The 14,386-nt window shown below is 35.1% G+C and overlaps 1 protein-coding gene across 1 annotated transcript in view; it reads left to right on the top strand.

Annotated features, from left to right (window-relative positions):
• Positions 1-2,221: 2,221 nt before the first annotated feature.
• The window catches only part of GPR174 (G protein-coupled receptor 174), a 71,398-nt gene continuing 59,233 nt past the window's right edge, over positions 2,222-14,386 (top strand). The window contains exon 1 of the mRNA XM_013048174.2: positions 2,222-2,424. The gene's annotated coding sequence lies outside the window, so the exon portion shown is untranslated. The remainder of the gene's footprint in view (positions 2,425-14,386) is intronic.

Here is a 14,386-nt window from a genome sequence, read left to right as displayed (position 1 = left end):
TTAAATGTTTTTGTAATTCAGTTTTATGTCCTGGAATCTTTCCATTTTTCTTTTATATCCTGCTCCCACCATCTATTCTCAACTTTCTAAGTCTAATAAATTCATTCACACCAAAGTTTTCAAATAAGTATATTTCTAAGTGTCAGGATTTGAAGATCAAGGAAGAAGGAAATGCTTGCCTCCAAAGGACTTGTGTTTCAGACATTAGTAAAGAAAATATTTTGAGGCAAAGAGTTCTACAGATGCTTCCTATAATATACTGTGAATGTATGTCCTGGTATGAGGCTTGACCTGCATTAATATATTTCTTTCTTCCATGGTCTATATGAAAAGTTCCCTTGCTTTGGTCTAAAATACTACTTAAGTCTTGGAGATTGCCTTCAGTTGTCCCTTGTTCATCTCTAAGGGATCCTGCTGATGAGGGAGCAGAAGGCTGGCTGAGGACAAAGCAAAAGCTGGCACCTTGCACGCCCTCTCCATGCACTCCCCTAGGTAATATGTGTGACATTCTCAGGCACCCCTGGCTGCCCTAAAAGAAAAACAAATAGTTTACTTGCAGAGATCACAATCCAACAAGACAGGAGTCCCCCTCAGTTTACAAATGTCCTAGTGATTTACAACAAAACAGCTATCTTATCAATAGCTCAACTTCCAGAGACGAACAACAAGCCCTAATGTCGCCCTCCCTTCTATAAATAAAACTGAAGGAGGCTGAAGTGGAAGGAAATTAAATAAAGTTAAATTTCTTCTAAACCTAAATCTCACTAACAAGGACACTTGATAGCAGGAATGTGACATTCCACCAGGAAATTCCCAATTGTCTTCATGCTAGTGCAACATTAAAGGGAAAAATGGCCGTGGCTTGACAGTAACCAGGCCTTCAATATCCTGACAGTCTCTTTACCATGATAGCCCTTCTGAACACCCCTTTTGTCCTCACCTACCCAACTCCTGTGTATATAATCATCCACTCCTCACATCCCCGGAGGAGCAGCTCTTCCTGCCCATGGGTCCTGTCCCCGTGCTTTAATAAACCACCATTTTGCACCAAAGATGTCTCAAGAATTCTTTCTTGGTCATCAGCTCCAGACCTCACCCCACCGAACCTCACCTATGTTCTAGAACTTCGTCACTGCTGCCGGTGGTGATATGTTGGTTGTCTAATACAGTGTAGTGCTGGTTTCTAGAGCTCTGAGGCTACTTGGAACCCCATCTTCAATAAGCTGTGGCTAAGGGTCTGGGCTGCAGGAAATCATGTTCTTTTCACCCAATTATCCCTAACTATGGAGAGGAAATGGGAGTTTACTTGCACTTCCTGGCCCAGGACCCTGGGAAGAATGGGGAGTGGGTGAACAGGAAGTGGGAGGTTAGTTAGGTATCTTCAAGTTTTTCTTAAAGAGTATTTATTTTAATATTGGGCTTAAAGGTCTACACATCTAAGAATACCCTAGGCAGAGGTCATTCCCACTTTGAACTCTCCTACTAGGAGCTACCTAAGGGCAACTTTAGGTAAGGAGTATCTACCTTGGTACCTCAACACTATATATATGAGGGTCTGAGAGAAAAGATCACAGTGAAGATTGCAGTGGCCTACTCTCTGTGAAAGTGGGAGGTTAGGGTACCAGGTGGTGGGTATTATAGAGGGCACGGATTGCATGGAGCACTGGGTGTGGTGAAAAAATAATGATACTGTTATGCCAAAAATAAATAAAAAATAAATAAATTAATTTTAAAAAAAAGTGGTCAGAAGGTAGATAACTTCTGCAAAAGGCTCCATAAACAAACAGGCCACCTATTGTCACAAACTCAAAGCTTAGTGCAACCACAAGATTAGAAGACAATGAACAATGAACGGTGGTCCTATAAATAGAAACAAGGGTTTCTTTGCTAAGTGTGAAGTTTAGCAGGCGTTATGTACAGCCCATAGCATAGCTCTGCATCATTAATCAGAGAGAGAGAGAGACTGAGCACCAGCGAGCTTGCTAGCTCAAGCTACCTCCTGGAAAACGGAAATGTTCAGTGTGCACAGAGGCTTGCATATTTCACTCTGACATCTCACTACCATGTTTTCCAACATGGTAGTGGTTAGGTAATGCTGAAGGTTTTTTTTTTTTTTCCTTTTGCTATCTTCATTTTTTTTTTTTGGCTTTTTAAAATTTTGTTTTCTTTTTATTCTTCTCCCCGCTCCTTCTGTACCTCCCTCCCTCTCCCCTTTTCTTTTCTTTCCCTTACTTTTCTTCCTTCCTTTCTCTCTTTCTTCTTTCTTTATTTCCTTTTTTTTTTTTTGGTAGTGAGAAAGAATTAGATTGTTTTTTTCTCAGAACAGGGAGCTAGAATTTATGTATATATCAGTAGCATCCTTGTTGGAGTTGTTGTCGCTTGAATTCTTTGGAGATCTCTGGAGAAAACAAAGAAACTGAAACGGTAGGCTCCTTTTTTAATGAATATTTAGATCTTATCTGAGTCTTTTACTGTTAATATCTAGAATTGGTCTCTTCATACCAGATTCTGGATAACCTGTCAGTTCTAAGGGTGGTATGTATATCATGAACATGGACCATCCTAGTATGTCATTTCCTTAGTATTTTTACCACCACCACCACCACCAACAACAACTATATATGTATACATACAGTTGGCCACTTGATGTGGGAAGGGGAGTAACTTAGAATAGGAAGAAATTAAGTTTGACATGGAGAGATTTTTCCTAATGTGTTTCACTCAATTGATATTGAATAAAATATACCCATGAACATTCATAAATTAACCAACTTTGTATTAAGAAGATTCACTTGCAGAATGTGCAGAATATTTTTTATCTACTCTTTGTTACCACTTTTTGGAGGTGATATTTTTATCTACTAAATGATTAAAATGGTAAGGTTTCTGTTAGTTTCAAAATGAGCTTGTGATTAAAAAACAAGAGCTATAATGTCTCAGGACCTTTACTAATATGAATGCATGTTCTAATCAGCTTGTATAAGTTACATATTTTTACTAAAAATGTGAATTGTAGTTAAGTGTAGAGATTCTGCTTTCAAAGAATGCTCTGCAGAACAACAATGACAACAAAACACAATTAAAATGAGAAAAAAGAAATAAGAAGACAAGATATATAGATGAGCTGTATCTATCAGAATAATCAGTACATAAAAGAAACAACAATGAGCTAAATGATTTTAGGTTAAATTTACATCTTTAGATACACATAATTAACTTATTTTGACAAAATGTAAGTAAATACATTTTATATTTAGTAGTTTCCTGGTTTGCATTTTTTTTCCTCGTTTGTGCTCAAGTAGAAATATTGAGGAAGGTGCCTTCTAACTTTAAACCAAATGATGGGATTATTAGTAGCATGGAACTGTTAGGAGATGCATTCAGAGATTATGAAAAAAGAAAGGGTAATTTTTAAAAAAAGGATGGATTTCCAACATGATCCATGATGAAATCTCAAATGAGTTTCCTACTCCTTTCTCTGCTCTTAACAATGGTGTGCATGGACGTTATATTAGTTTTTCATTATTTTTTCCATGGACTTCATTTTATATTGCTTGGATCTTTTTAGCAAAGAAAAAAGGTATACTTTTATTCAACTAGAGTTACATTTGTTAGAGAGCTTTGTATCATTCAGCAAGAAGTATTTCTTTCCTTCAGCTGCTATAAATATCAGGTATTGTGGTAAAGGTATTGATTTTATAGATGGGAATCAAGTTTTTCAGCTGAATGAAAGATTCTACCGGCCACACTAGCAGATACCTAGATCACATAAAAACCATCCTTCAAGAAATTTGTGTTGGAGGGTTTCTTTAATTATAGAAAATATTCTTTGCACTTTTAAACACTTGTACTGATCTATTTTGCTGTATGTTTTCAGTATTATTTCTGTGAGACAGAAATCATCTAATATACCTATTCTGTTTGGGCTGGTACAATATGCTACTGAATATTGTAAAGGTGAATAAATACAAATGGACATTGACTCCTCCAAAAAATTCACTGAATTTTCACCTAAAGACCCTTAAGAATGAATGAATTCCATTTTCCCCCTTTGCACTAGGTGACTGAAATGAATAGGAGAAAGAAGCATGCTTTCTACAATCCTCTCATAGACAGTTTCAGCATTAATCAGATACTCAGAGTAAGAAAGGGAATTTAACTCTTTCTTCTGAACCCTATCTAATTCTGAAAGAGGGGACCACAGATAGTGCTGTTTCCCTTGCCCTTTAAATTGACCTCCCAAAAGCCTTTTTATTGTGTCATAAGTCTAGAGAATCAGTCTGCAGACACTGAGACAAAGAAAATGGTCAGAAACAGATTCAAATCCTTTCACTGATGGGAGAAATGGAAAACATCTAAGATTATTTTATGCTTGAAAAATGGAATACACTCACAGTTTTCATTTTACAGTTGGAAAAACTGAGGCTCAGATAATTGAAATGACTGGGCCAAGTACTTCTATGAGTCTGTGACAGAGAAAAGGCTACAACCTACATCTCTGACACCTCATCCAGTGCTCATTTCACTTTTTCTTACTACTTAACAAGGCTTGAGGATTAAGAGAAGCATGTATTATTCATTGGGAAATGTTAAAATGTGTCATTTAGAAATCGCTCAAGAATAAAGGGGGCACTTTTCAGGGTTCTTCCAAGGACCTTACAATATAACAAATTTTGTTTTGCTGGGATCTAGCACTGTCACTGTTTCCTTGCAAGAGTAGGAGGTAATTATTCTACTATGCCCATAGGAAAGAAAAAAAAAAACCTAAAATGAAAATGAACATGCACAATGTTGCAAAGTTAACACAGTCCTGGCCATGTACTTGATATTTATGTGCTATATCATATGCCAAGGCAATGTTTGGCCAAGCTCTAAGACAAGAGAAAGTACTCAGGAAGTCCTGAGTTCTAGGAGATTCCACGTTTGAGTAGAGTCAAGATTATAGGGTAAGCATAAAGGCAAAATAGACTTAGAATAAAGTGTGAAGAAGTTAATATAATAATTTGTGGTATGTGAATCCACAAGAGGATATAGTCATTAGAGGCTTGACTATTACTGCTTATTGTATAACATCATGATATCTGGGATTTGAAAATTAAAGTGAGTTCTCTTGATACAGTCATTGAAAGATAATCCAGACGGGAGAGTGTGCTTCAGAAGAATAACTTTTACTTGTAGCAATGACTAGATTAGCATAAGCTGCTACAAATCAAGATGTAGACACAGTTCCTGAGAAATAATCAGAAGTACAGGTTTTGGACTAAAACCAAGTTTGTATAGATGCTGGAGATGGATATGGGTCAAGAAATTCACTAAATCTCATTAGCTAGTGAGGAAACAAATGTTTAAACCATTGCTCGTGATTATTTGGCAAATCACGATAAGAATGGCTCCTGCTCAGAGCATGAGCCTAGCCTTCAGTTTCAACTGTATCTTGGACCGCATAATTACTATCTCGTTAGGTTCCTAAAATATATGCAAATGTCAACCATTAACTCAAAAAGCCCTTCAATTCCTTTCTTACTTCTTGACAATGCATTTGTTTTTCCAACAGTTTTTGCTCAATGTCACACTGTTTATGGAAGGGAATGACAAGTTTTCCTCCACATTCTCAGCAACAGAAGAAAGCATTTAATTTTGTTATAATTATAAATATTTAGCTAGAATTATTTTCAGTTCTACTTGGCAGGTCACATACAGGTATTTCTATAAAGCTAACAACATATTACTAATGTTTCTTTTTAAAAAGTTTTTATTTAAATTTCAGTTAGTTAACATACAGCTTAATAACATATAGCTTAATATACAATTTAGTGATTCAACATTACTGTACAACACCCTATGCTCATCACAACAAGTGAACTCCTTAATCCTTGTGTCGTCTTTTACCCATCCCCACCACTCACCTCACCTCTGGTAACTATCATTTTGTTTTCTATAGTTAAGAGTCTGTTCCTTGGTTTGCTTCCCTTTCTATTTTTTCCTTATGTTCCTTTGTTTTGTTTCTTAAATTCCATATATGAGTGAAATCAATTGGTATTTGTCTTTCTTTGACTGATTTATTTCACTTAGCATGATATTCCTTAGTTCCATGCACATCATTGCAAATGAAAAGATTTCATTCTTTTTATGGCTAAGTAATAATCCATGGTGTGTGTGTGTGTGTGTGTGTGTGTGTGTGTGTGTGTGTATTCATTGGTAGACAAACATGAGGGCTGTTTTTATAATCTTGCTATTGTAGATAATGCTGCTATAAATATCAGAGTGCATGTATCCCTACAAATCAGTATTTTGTATCCATTGGGTAAACACCTAGCAGTGCAAGTGCTGGATTTTAAGGTAAGTTCTATTTTATCCTTTGAGGAACTTCCGTACTATTTTCTACAGTGTCTACACCACATGGCCCTTCTACGAAGAGGGTTCCCCTTTCTCCACATCCTCCCCAACACCTATTGTTTCTTGTGCAGTTGATTTTTACCATTCAGACTAGTGTGAGGTGATATCTCATTGTAGTTTTGATTTTCATTTCCCTGATGATCAGTGATGTTGAGCATCTTTTCATATGACTGTTAGCCATTTCTATGTCTTCTTTGGAAAAAAAAGTCTAATCATGTTTTCTGTCCATTTTTAATTTGATTATCCAATTTTGGGGTGTTTAGTTTTATAAATTCTTTATAGAATTTGGATACTAACCCTTTATCAGATACGCCATTTAAAAATATCTTCTCGCATTCCATAGGTTGCCTTTTAGTTTTGACAATTGTTTCCTTCTCTGTTCAGAAGTTTTTTATTTTGATGAAGTCCCAATAGTTTATTCTTTGCTTTTGTTTTCCTTGCCTCAGGAGACATATCTAGGAAAAAACGTGTTATGGCTAATATCAAAGATGTTACTGCCTGTGTCCTTCTCTAGGATTTCTGTGGTTTCATGTCTTATATGCAGGTCTTTAATCCTTTCTGAATTTGTTTTTGGGTATGGTGTTAAGAAAACGGTCCAGTTTCATTCTTTTGTTTATTGCTGTCCAGTTTTTTCCCAACACCATATGTCAAAGGGACATTTTCTCTTTCTGGCTTTCCTGAAAATTAATTAATTTACCATATAGTTGTGGGGTCATTTCTGGGTTTTCCATTCTGTTGATCTATGTGTCTATTTTTGTGACACTACCATACTGTTTTGATCACTACAGCTTTATAATATAACTCAAAGTTTAGAGTTGTGAAGCTTAATTTAAAACAGAAAACGTTTCTGTAGTTTGCAATAATTGTCTTACTTTATTCACTTTTGTAACCAGAGTGGCTTTATTTACACATATTGACTTTGTTTATACATATTAATGTGACATCAATCAGAAATTTCAAGAAAACATTTCCTCCTACAGATTTTGAATTAAATGGGTGTTTAAAAAACACATCTGAAAAATAATAAATCGGTTTGTTTTTCACACATCATTTATTTTCTGACACACCATTTGGTCTGACATTTTCAAAATAGAGAAGGTACTCAAAATATTCAGGTTTTTTAAAAGATTTTATTTATTTATTTGGGAGAGAGAATGAGAGAGAGAGAGAACATGAGAGGAGAGAAGTCAGCAGGAGAAGCAGACTTCCTGCCGAGCAGGGAGTTTGATGTGGGACTCAACCCCAGGACTCCAGGATCATGACCCGAGCCAAAGGCAGTCACTTTACCAACAGAGCCACCCAGGTGCCCAAAATATTTAGTTTTAAAGAACCAACTCACACGTCACCTTAAGTCACCTAAAAATGATTACATACTCTAAGCAGTAAATCATTGCCATTAATGTCCTATAAATAAAGTGTAAGAATTATTTTATCATATAAACATGTCATTAACTTATAAGAAATATGTGGTAAGAGGTGAAAGACCTGTACTTTGAAAACTATAAAACACTGATAGAGAAATTGAAGATGACACAGAGAAATGGAAAGACATTCCATGCTCATGGATTGTAAGAACAAATATTAAATATCTATACTACTCAAAGCAATCTACATATTTAATGCAGTCTTTATCAAAATACCAAGAGTCATTTTCACAGAGCTAGGACAAAAAGTCCTAAAGTTTGTATGGAACACAAAAGACCCCAAATAGCCAAGGCTATTATTGTTGTTGTTTAATCTCCCCCCCGCCCCCGCTCACTGCATTCTAAAGTATTAGCAGATTTCTCATGTTTCTAAGAATATTGGGGTTAAATTTATGTGTTACTGATTTTTAATATTTCATAAAACTCAATATGATGAAGGAAAGTTTGGTCACTTGACCTAGCATTAGTCTTCTGTGGAAGAACTACTGAAAATAGAAATATTTCCACATCACACCATCTGGTACAGTAATTCCTTTTCCTCTGAAAGTCTATCACATCCAAAACCTTATCAGGACTAAAACAAAAAATGATTTGTGATTAATTTCACATCATGAATATAATAAAACTAACCCAGAGATGATTTAACTAGCTGAGGCAGAGTGTGACTATGACAGAGAGTTAAGTGGCCAGTCTAGATAACCAATACAGAGGAATTAAGGAAAGTTGATTTGGGGCCTGAGTTACCCAGAGTATGTGATCATCAGTTGGATTTTGGGCTAGCCGTTTTTGTTCTGGCCAGTTGCTGAAAGGTCTGTTTGGTTGTGGAGGACTGAGTAAGCGTCACTCAATTCTGGACCATTAAATTTGATTAAGCAGAGCACTATGAAGATATTTTTCAATTTATAGAGATAACAGTGATGTTGTTCAGAATTCAGATATTATGACCTGCATCATATTTTACATAGAATTACTTATTAATAACCATCTTGGTTCTAAGTTAAAGTTGTAAGAATTGCTATCTGTGTGTCTGAGCTTTTCCTAGGGAGGAAAAATTACTTGGGAAATTTAAAGCTGTGTAACCTCTGGGAATCAATAAATTTGAAAATATCTCTGACACGGTTCAACTGGGTAGAGATACTAAGGTTTATTATCCTGGATTATAAGCTACTTTCTAACTGGGACTTGGGCCGAGCATAGCTGTAGTATAAGCCTAGGCTAAATCAATATCTAGAGAATATGGGCATGATGGTTAATCATACTGGCTCTCCCCAAATGTTATGGAATCTCCAATATGTGGGATGCTTTAACACACTAAACAGAGATACATATTCCCCCAGACTTTTCAATTAGCAGCACATCTGGGAATTTGTTGAAAATATTTTGGTTACATATATAATTAAAATTGCTGGTGAACCACCATAATATACTGCTTTCCAAAGACTGTATCATGTTGTGTAGGAAATTTTAAGTCTAAAATCAGTGTTTTCATATTGGGCCAAGAAATATAAAGCACTTCTAAGAAATGTTTATCATTACATTATCTTTTTCTGTAAATTGTCATCATATTTATTACAAGAGAATTAATTTATCTTCATATTTAAAAATTTGTCTTCAAATTAGTTTTAATTTTACATAACCTTTTTGTGATATGGAGTTATTTTTAGGTTTGAAAAATTCACTTTGGAATGTAAATTGGTTTTGATTTCCTTTGTTTTGTTCCTAAGCATGTTGACTTCATTTTCTTCATGGAGAATTCTGAATGTTTGGCCTTGGTGTATTCTCACAACTCTGGGAAGCCAATATGGTTTTTATAGCAAAGGGAAAATAATTAGAATTCTCCAATGTGATTTGGGGATTTATAAGTACATTTAGTCCTTCCCACCATGGAGTAAGGATCTACATGAAATTCTCAAACTTTTGGTTTTCTCTCAAAAGAACTTATACCCTATTCTAAAATGATTATCTTCTTAGTAATGATTCCAGAAAAAGTCCATAAGCATCTAAACAGCTACCTAGAATCTATCAGCTTTTGGTGCTTATATACTACTGGCTCTAACTTTGATTTTAGGTGTTCTATCATTAAAAAGGCAATAATGGTTCTTATTTATTGTGCACTTATGATGTACTGAGCACTGGGAAAGATATCTTACATTTTTATAATAACTCTATTATTTCCCCCATTTTATAGATGAGCGAACCAAAAATTAAGCAACTTGCCCAAAGTTGTTTAACTGTCTTGGTTGTGTTTGAAACAAAATTCTATTTGTTGCCAAAGCTCTTTCCACTAAGCTGTACTGTGTGAAGATGATACAGTTATTTTTCACTATTTTGAGAATCAAGAGAATTCATAATAGAAATAAAATGCACCAATTTCAAAATAGGTTGTCCTTTTATTAGATTTAGGTTAGGTGGACTAAGAAATGGGGAGGAAGATTAAAATGGATAAAATGAGGAATAACAGATTTAAAAATAGGAATCATAGAAAACGTATATAAAATACTTTCTCTTTGACCAATGTTTATGGTGTTTACTATTTTTCAAGTGTAGTATGAGTAATAATAAGAGTCATATAAGATATAGCCCATACCCTTAGGGAGCTTATTTACTTGGGGAGGATAAAGTGGCACATATTAAGTCTGTACAAAAGGAATTTAGAAAAATGTATGACTTCATGGCACAGTTTGCTTTAAACAGGAAGTCACCACTGTCATTCACGTTAAGCTGCTGAGATGCAAAAAAAAAAAAAAAAAAAAAACTCATTAAAGCTTTAACAAAATGTTTGTTTTCTTATGTTATACTAGTCTATGTTATGCTAAGTTTAGACCAAAGCTTCTGAATTCCAGATATAAGGCTATATCAGAGTAGGACAGAATGTGTGATTTTAGATGCAAGTTAAAATCTATACAAGGAAAGGGCTCAGAAGAAAATTATGCATAGAGAATCTCTAAAATACATACGGAAGAATAGATTCATTTATGTGTATGCTTATTTGTGTTTTCCAACTTCTATATTAGTTATAGGGCATCTAAACTAGAAGGAAAACCATTAGATTCTTCACACAGAAAATTAAAGCTACACACCAACCATCAGAAGAGAGAGTGGATTGGTTTGGGTAGTATATACATATTAATAAAATTTGTCTTTCCAATCCATGAGCATGAAATGTTTTTTTCCATTTTTTGCATTCTTTTAAATTTCTTTCATAGATATTCTATAGTTTTCAGAGCATAGATCTTTCACCTCACTGGTTAGTCACTTATGGTTTTTGGTCCCATTCTAAATGGAATCAATTCTTTGATTTCTCTTTCTGCTGGTTCATTATTGGTGTATAGAAATGCAACAGATTTCTGTATGTTGATCTTTATTTTTATTTTTATTTTTATTTGTTTATTTATTTGAGAGAGAGATAGGGAAAGAACATGCATGCATGGGGGAGGGCAGAGGGAGAGGGAGCCAGAGAAGGAGACTCCTCACTGAGCAGGGAGCCCTGTCTGGGGCTTGATCGTGACCCGAGCCAAAGACAGACAGTTATCCAACCAAGTCACCCAGGTGCCCGTTGATTTTATATCTTGTGACTTTACTGAATTTGTGTATCAGTTCCAGTAATTTTTTGATGGAGTCTTTCAGGTTTTCTACAGTATCATGCCATCTGTGAACAGTGAAAGTTTGACTTCTTCCTTGCTAATTTGGATGTGTTTTATTTCTTTTTATTGTCTGATTGTGGAGAGTAGGACTGCCAGTTCTATTTTAAATAACAATGTAAGAGTGAACATCCCTGTTTTGTTCCCAACAGTAGAGGAAAAGCTCTCAGTTTTCCCCATGGAGGATGATATTAGGGTGTTTTTTTTTTTCTTCATATATGGGCTTTATAGTATTGAGTTATGTTCCCTCTATCCCTACTTTGTTTAGAGGTTTTATCAAGAACAGATTCTGTATTTTGTCAAATGTTTTTACTGCATCTATTAAGAGGATGATATTGTTCTTATCCATTATTTTATTAATGTGGTATATCACATCATTTGATTTTCAGATATTGAACCACCCCTGGAGTCCAGGAATAAATTCCACTTGATTGTGGTGAATAATTATTTTAATTTACTGTTGGATTCAATTTGCTAATATCTTATTGAGAATTTTTGCATCCATGTTCATCAGAGATATTGGCCTAGAGTTATTTTTAGTGGGGTCTTTGTCTGGTTTTATAATCAAGATAAAGCTGGCCTTGTAGAAGGAGTTTGGAAGTTTTCCTTTCATTTCTATTTTTTAGAACAGTTTGAGAAAAATAAGTATTAGCCCTTCTTTAAATGTCTAGTTGAATTCTCCTGGGAAGCCATCTGGTCCTGGATTTTTTTGGGGGGGGGGAGATTTTTGATTACTGATTAAATTTTTTTGCTGGTCATGTGTCTGTTCAAGTTTTCTATTTCTTCCTGTTTAAGTTTGGAAATTTGTACACTTCTAGGAATTTATCCACTTCCTACAGATTGACCATTTTGTTGGAATGTAACTTTTCATAGTATTGTCTTATGATTGTATTTCTGTGGTGTTGGTTGTGAACTCTCTTCTTTAATTTGTAGCTGTATTTACTTGGGTCCTTTCTCTTTTCTTTTTGATAAGACTGGCTAGGGTTTTATCAATTTTATTAATTCTTTCAAAGAATAGTTTTTTGTTTTTTTTTTAAGATTTTATTTATTTATTTGAGAGAGAGACAGTGAGAGAGAGCATGAGCGAGGAGAAGGTCAGAGGGAGAAGCAGACTCCCCATGGAGCTGGGAGCCCGATTTGGGACTCGATCCCGGGACTCTGGGATCATGACCTGAGCCGAAGGCAGTTGTCCAACCAACTGAGCCACCCAGGTGTCCCTCAAAGAATAGTTTTTATTTCATCGATCTGTTCTACTGTTTTTTGTTTGTTTGTTCCTATATCATTAATTTTGGCACTAATCTTTATTATTCCCCCTATTCTGCTGGCTTTAGGCTTTATTTGCTATTCCTTTTTTATCTCCTTTAGGTATAAGGTTAGATTGTGTCTTTAAGGCTTTTATTACTTCTTGAAGTAGGTCTGTATTTCTATATACTTCCCTCTTATGACCACCTTTGCTGCATTCCAGAAGTTCTGGACTGTCATGTTTTCATTTTCATTTGCATACATGTATTTTTTAAGTTTATTCTTTGATTTCCTGGTTTACCCTTCATTCTTTAGTAAGATGTTCTTTAACTTCCACGCAATCTACACATTTAATGCAATCCTTATCAAAATGCCACCAAGCATTTGTCACAGAATTAGAACAAACAATCCAAAAATTTCTGTAGAACCACAAAAGCCCCCAAATAGACAAAGCAATCTTGAAAAACAAAAGCAAAAGTGGAGACATCACAATTATGGACTTCAAGCTATATTACATAACTGTAGTTATCAAGACAGTATGGTACTGGAACAAACACAGACACAGAGATCAATGGAACAAAATCAAAAATCCAGAACTGGACCCACAACTCTATGGTCAACTAATCTTCAACAAAGCAGTAATTAATACCCAATGGAAAAAAATACAGTCTCTTCAACAAATAGTGTTGGGAAAACTGGGCAGCAGCACACAGAAGAATGAAAGTGGGCCATTTTTTTAATACCATGCAGAAAAGTAAATTCAAAATGTATGAAAGACCTAAATGTGAGACAGGAAACCATCAAAATCCTAGAAGAAAACACAGGCAGCAACCTCTTTCATCTCAGCTGTAGCAACTTATTACTAGATACCTCTCCAGAGGCAAGGGAAACAAAAGTAAAAATGAACTACTGGGAATTTGTCAGGATAAAAAGCTTTTGAAGAACAACAGTAACAATCAGCAAAATTAAAATGTAACCTACATAATTCAAAAAGACATTTGCAAATGACATATTTGATAAAGGGCTAGTATCCAAAATCTATAAAGAATTTACCAAACTCAAAACCCCAAAATAAATGAACCAGTTAAGAAATGGGCAGAAGACATAAACATTTTGCCAAAGACCTCCAGATGGTTAATAGACACATGAAAAGATGCTCAGTATCACTCATCATCAGGGAAATACAAATGAAAACCACAATGAGATATACCCCACACCTGTCAGAATGGCTAAAATCAAAATTAACAACACACACACAAAAACCAGGTGTGGAAAAAGTGGAAATTTCTTGCATTGTTGGTGGGAATGCAAACTCTGTATTCACTCTGGAAAACTTTATGGAGGTTCCTCAAAAAGTTACCCAATGACACAGAAATTACACTGCTAGATATTTATTAAGGACACAAAGATACAGATTTGAAGTGGCACATGCACCCCAATGTTTATAGCAGCATTATCAACAGTATCCAAATTAGTGAAAGAGCCCAAATATTCATTGATGAATGGATAAATAAGTCCTACACACACACACACACACACACACACACACACACACACACACAGGAATATTACTCAGCCATCAAAGAGAATGAATTCTTGCTATTTGCAATGACGTGGATGGAGCTAGAGTGTATTATGCTAAGTGAAATAAGTTAAATACCAGAAAGACAAATACCGTATGAT

Source organism: Mustela putorius, unplaced genomic scaffold (genome assembly GCF_011764305.1).
Source record: "Mustela putorius furo isolate JIRA1106 unplaced genomic scaffold, ASM1176430v1.1 tig00003862_pilon_pilon_pilon, whole genome shotgun sequence".
Lineage (NCBI taxonomy): Eukaryota > Metazoa > Chordata > Mammalia > Carnivora > Mustelidae > Mustela > Mustela putorius.
This window is presented reverse-complemented; position numbering and strand designations above follow the sequence as displayed.